Genomic DNA, 6,613 nt, shown 5'->3' on the forward strand with positions numbered 1-6,613 from the left:
AAGAAAATTTTTCGTTTTCCTTTCGTGAATTACTAAATGGTGCCTTTTTAAAAAAAACACTATAGAAAAGATATAAAAAGATGTTAGTCAATTTTTTGAGTTTGAAATAATTAATACTTAATTTATTACACCTTAATTGTTCATATTTCATATAAGAAGAAAGAAAAAGATCGAGAAGATAGTATTTAGTCATTACAGTATTATATTTCAATTGCCGAAAGAAGAGTATTATTATCTTTGGTTATGTAAATAAAGGTAGTTATAATATCCTTAACGGCCCACCGGACCGTGGCGTTCTGAGGCCACAACGAAATGCTCCAGCCCATTTATCTCCTCTGTCCTGGCTACATGCGCGGCAGGCAATCAAGTCCAAGCGCTGACTGCGCCGTTGTGGCGTGGTGTCTGTGGCACACACCCCATCTCTTCAGCGCTTGCACATGAGTACATGGCTCGCCATCAACCGCATCCAACACCGTCCCGCGCCGACGCTGCCGTGGCAGCGCCACCACGACGCATCACGTACTACGCGACGCTCGCCATCACAAGGCCTCCGCTTGCTGATAAACCGCCCGCCGCGCGTCTTGGTGTGGATACTTTGTTCGTCGCCGTCCGCTCGCTTTCATCCAGGGACGCCATCTGAACAAAGTACATAGCAGCGATTTCTTCAGTGGCATTTATAATGCCGTACGCGCCTTCGTTTTCTCATGGTTTCCTCTAGGAACAATAATGTTGGGGGGAGCAAGTAGGACCGTTGCGTTCACGATGGCCACCTTTCTGCCCCCGCGCCACTGCAGCGTGAACCGCCGACAGCGCGGCCCCACCGTGTGCCCGTGTGCCCCACGTGGCATTGTCGTGCCACTGGCTGACCGTAAAGTTGAGACGTGCATTCGATGAAGGCTGTATTTACATCTCCAAACTTCAGTACTTTTCCATCACATCAACATGGCATACACATACAACTTTTCAGTTACGTGATCTCTAATTTTAACCAAAATTCAAACTTTGTGCTGAACTAAACACGGCCGAAATTCATTCCATTCAATTCCACTTTCCACCGATTAGTTTTTCTAGTACTGTTTTTCTAGTGGATTTCCTTCCGTTATCATTGAAGCACAGAGAGTGGAGCGGCATGCAGGGTCAACGGAGCTCAGACACCAAGACAGCAACGTCACCTGGAACCGACCCTGCTACGGCCTACTCCTACGGTTGTACTCCAAGAAACTTCTGTGTCAGGGACGACGACCTGCAGCTACACGACGGACGAGCCGCATGCATGCATGCATCGCGTGCACGCCGCTCGAAACCGAGACCAACACAGGAACACAGGAAGGCAACCCCGGCCCGCGCGCGCACGAAGGCCCGCGCGCGAAGGAAGCAGGACATGGGCCCCCGCGCTTGATTGATCGATCGGCATCGCCGCATCGGCAGATGCGGCGCGCGCGTCGATCTGCACGTGCTCCTACGCGGAAACCGATCGATCCCCTGCACTGCACTGCACAGGACACAGGGCGGCCTTGCCGTTGCCATTGCCGTGGATAGCTAGGTCGAGATCCCCTGCAACGCATGCCCTGCCACCGTATTAAACGAGCTGCTGCCCGCCTAGATGGAGTACTGTAGAATACGGTAGCTAGCTCAGCTGGGAGGTTGCTGCGTGCGCCCCAGAGAGCGCGTCAGCTCGAGGCCCGCCGTGTCGTCGTAAGTCTAGGGCTCTAGCTAGGCGCGTTGATCTTCTGGGCGTCGGAATATCCAGATCGGTTTTGCAAACAATTTTCTGATGCCCGTGACCCGCAAACGCGCAGGGACATGCGGAGATCCGACGCGACGGTCGTTTTGATAGGTAACAGGTTTGTTAATTAACTCAGGATTTGGGCTCTGAAGTTAATTTGTCGTGCACTATAGCTGTTGGCAGCTACAGCCGCGATGATGGCGTTCAGAATTTCACTGATGAAACACCTTTTGCGGCTATTAAAGAGTTGATTAGTGCAACATTACTCCGCCAAATTAGCGCCATCATTAGCACCAGCATTTGTCACCAAAATGCCAGCACGAACATAGCCAATGTCATGTGCCCATGTGCATGATCTTAATGATGACTTGCGGTCGAATTTGCATTCGTACGTTTGTCTCTTATCTGTCCCCGAAACGTCACAATTCTTTTTCTACCAGTCAAACAGTGAACATTTCCCTGTTGCCATTTGTCCTAACGGTGCCAAACGGGCAGATACCCACTTAAGCATGCATTCTTAATCACTGCACAGATGACATCGTTCTGACGCTGAGCCCTCACCTTCTCGTCCGTCCATCACAACCCTAATGTGTCCGGTGTGAGATCGAAATGAACGTGATCATGGTCTCATGGAGGCCAAAGACTGACACACCGGACCCACCAGTGCAGCATGCATGCATGAATTGCATCCATGGGACCCACGGTTCTCCCTTCTCCACAACCCTCTCATCAAAGCTCTCCCAAGATACGTCCCTTTCGCCAAATGAGGCACTGTCTCCCCCCTCCCCCCTCCCCGCCCACTACAGTCGCCTTGCACCAAAGAAAAGCAACGGGAGAAAGGCAAGGAAACAGAGAGAGAATGTGTGTCTGTGTGTGCGAGAGAGAGAGACGCAGCAGCTGCTGCCTGCTGCTGCTGCGTATTCATTCATGTACGCACAGTGCAGGTGGTCCTCGTCACACTCCAGGAATCGATCGGTCAGGAGACCTGAACCTGCACCGCTGATCGTCGCCTGTAATGCTCGACGGCGACGGATGAGTTGGTCTTTGGGATCTGCACGGTTCGTGCGACACATCCCAGCCGTCCATTCGTTCCAAGCGTGGGACACAGCGCGTGCATGCACCGGTCTGACAGGCGACACAACCTCTCGCGGGCGCATCGCACACACACACGCAGCTACTAGCCGCAGAGAAAGACAGGCGCGGCCGGCCAAGGAACGAATCGAAGCCAGCAGCAGCAACACGATGCGAAACTGTGCAGCGTACGTGTTGGGGTGAACTTGTACAGCAGCCACAGCTAGCTACTCCTGTCAAGCTATACCTAGCATATACACAGTTGTATACTGAGTAGACCTGTATCAGCACTTCACATAGTCTAAGAGCAAGTTTAATACTATAGCCCACTGCTAGCTCCAATTCAATTATAGCCAATCAAATAACCAATTCATACAAAAGTTGTTTACTATACTATTAATATATGGTCCCACCTGTCATACACACTATGTCTTGGAGTCCATACTGCAGCAAACTATAGATCTGTAGCCCGCTGCTCTTCTCTCTCATCTTTTATCTTATTAAATTATGTTTATAGCTGGCTAATAGTATGCTATTGTACCTGCTCTAAGAGCAAGTTTAATAGTATAACCCACTACTGACTCCCATTCATGTATAGCCGATCTAATAGCTAATTCATATAATAGTTGCTTACTATATGATTAATATATGGTCCCACCTGTCATACACACGTTGCGTCTTGAAGTCCGTGCTGCAGCTAGCTACAAATATGTAGCCCGTTGCTCTTCTCTCTCATCTTTTATCTCATTAAAATATGTTTATAGCTAGCTAATAGTCTGCTATTGTACCTGCTCTAAAACTCTGAAGCTGCTAGCGTACTCCATCCGTTCCAAAAAAAAAATCCATTCCTCGTATCCCAAGGTGGATTTAGTGTAGATGGAGAATGACTAAAATGTCCTTAATAATTAAAAAAAGTAGTAAGAGTGATAGGTAGGTAAAAGTTATTGAATGGATAAAATTTTTCGTTTTACGTGCTAAGTGTAGGTAGGATGGTAGAAGTTATTTTTTTTTTGACAAAATTCAAACATTAGAAGTTGAGTTTTTTTAGGATGGAGGGAGTACGTATCACTAGTGCACTCTCTCTATAGCAAAAATAAATAAACCTAGTATAGCATAAGATATTATACATAGTACAATAATAGCTAAGAACATCTCCAACGGCCTCTCCTAATCGGACTCTCCAAACACTCATATAGTCAACTTTTCATCTGATTTGGCTAGTCAAACTAAATACTCATTCCAACAGACTCTCTACTAATCCTCTCCAAAATAACAACGGACCCACATGTCGGCCTCTACTCCTATTCTTTCTTTCTCCCCCTTCTTCCTTCTCTTTCCTTCTTTTCCCCTTTCCTTCATTCCCGTCGACCACGCCGATTATAGCGGCGGCCGACGCATGGAGGCTGGAGCACGGTGGTGCGGCGACTCGTTGGCTCGGCGTTGGGCGAAGGCGGCGCGGCGGCATCCGTGCTCCACCAACACCGACGCTCGCCAAGGCCGAGCGTCGTCAAGCTCCCCTCGGGCTGTCGGATCTAGAGGCTGCCGCCGGCCTTTCCAACCTCGCACTGCTGAGGCCCTTCTGCTCGACAACGGCTTTGCAACAACGAGGCGATGGCGGCGGACAAGGTGGGAGGTGGCAAGTGACATCGACAATAGCTTTGGGGGTGGAGCTCTAGGCGGGGATGGCGCAAAGGCTAGCGACAGCGGCGGCGGCTCGCGACGACGACGACCTCGATCGGGGTACGAACTTGCGATTTGTCCGTGTCACTGCGATGCTCGGCGGTGGCGGCGGCGGATGGTGGCCCAGACAATGTCAGCCGCGGCAGGTGGTGGTCCAGACGTCGGTGGCACTCTCGTGGCCAGTGTGCCCTCTAGTTTGCCCTCGGCCGATGCGCTCAAGTTGCTGGTAGGTGGTTGGCAGAGAGAGGAAGGATGGGACTAGGAGTGGTGGTGGGATCCACCTTTGGCTAGTGGAGGAGGGACTAGGAGTGGTGGTGGGATCCACCTTTGGCTAGTGGAGGAGGCTGGCTACATTTGGCCAGCTGGAGGATCAATTTGGACATCCGGATGGAGAGTCTGTTGGAACTCATTTTTTTTCTGTGTTAGCCAATTTTTTTACTTGGAGAGTCAAATAGAGAGTCTCTTAGAGATGCTCTAAGATATTAAAATAGTAAACGAGAGGGTTGTGATGGCTCATGAGGGAGTGAGCTGAGAGCAAGTATAATATGAGGTTATGAGCCGACTAAATACTGAGGTGGAGGAGAGAAGAGAGGAGAGATAGAAGAAGCGGACTGTAAACTTATGGCCGGCTTGGACACAAGAACCAAGAAACTATTTGAGAGAGACAAGTGGGCCCTATATTAATTGTAAAGAGTTAACTATTATATGGGTGTGCTGAGAGAAGGTTGCAAAGAAACTTACAGCCAATAAGTCGGCTATATTAGAGCAAGTTTAATAGTATAGCACACTACTAGCTCCAATTCATGTATAGCCAATTCATATAATAATTGCTTACTATACTATTAATATATAGTCACAAATGTCATACACACATTGCGTCTTGGAGTCAGTGCTGCAGCTGGCTACAGATTTGTAGCCCACTGTTCTTCTCTTTCATCGTTTATCTCATTAAAATATATTTATAGCTGGCTAATAGCCTAATATTGTAACTGCTCTTATTAGGTGGTGTTTGGATCCAAGGACTAAACTTTAGTCCCTGTTGTATCGGATGAATTTGGAGTGTTAAACATAGAGTACTTATAAAACTAATTACATAAATGAGAAATAATTCACGTGACAAAATTTTTAAGCCTAATTAATCTATAATTAGCGTATATTTAGTGTAGCATTACATAGGTTAATCATGGATTAATTAGGCTCAATAGATTCGTCTCGCAAATTAGTCCAGGGTTATAGAATGTGTTTTATTAATAGTCTACGTTTAATATTTATAATTAGTGTCCAAACATCCGATGTGATAGTCCCATCTAAAAGTTTTGAGAGAATCCACTCAGTGCCACTGAGTTCGTCACGGTTCAACAATATGCCACTGACTTTATCGACTTCCATTATATATCATCGCCTTTACCTTAACCTCTACAATTTACCATCGCCGTCCACAGTCCGTCCGTTATACACCGTTTGTACTATTATTTTTTTCCGTAATGACCAAAATACCCTTTGAGTCATCTAACGCTTCGGTGCGTGCCGCATGGAAGAACATCGTCGACTGCCTGCTCAAGCTCAAGCGCTTCAAGCTGCTGCCGCCGTCGGTGGTCGACCAGGACGGCGGCGCCAGCGCCGTGAGCAGCAGCACGGAGCGGCTGGGACATCGGGCCAAGTCGGAGTCCGGCGTCATCTTCCCGTCGTCGCACCGTGGCGCCGGGACGAGCAGGCACGTGTCCGGCATGATCGGCCGGTTCTCGCAGTTCCTGTCTCTGGACGCCGGCGGCGAGTCGCTGCTGTTCGTGGGCAGCGAGTTCGAGAACAACATCAAGATCATCCAGCAATGCCGGATCGGGAGCATCTTCACGGAGAGCGAGAAGCTGTCGGATGAGTCGGTGCAGAACCTGGGTCGGGCGCTCATCTTCGCCGGCGGCGGCAAGGGGCAGAAGTTCAGCACGCCGGTGGAAGAGGAGGAGACGGTCGGCTTCTGCTGGGACCTCATCGTTCTGGTGTCGTCGGCAAACGTGCATCGCTTCACCACGTTCTGGCCGTAGCTGCACGACTGCTTCGCCGTGGTGTCCCAGCTGCCGCTCTTCTCCCCGTGCCCGTTCGTCGAGAAGGCGATCGTGGCGCTGTTCAGGATCGCCGTGA

The sequence above is a fragment of the Oryza glaberrima genome, chromosome 3 (genome assembly GCF_000147395.1).
Source record: "Oryza glaberrima chromosome 3, OglaRS2, whole genome shotgun sequence".
NCBI lineage: Eukaryota > Viridiplantae > Streptophyta > Magnoliopsida > Poales > Poaceae > Oryza > Oryza glaberrima.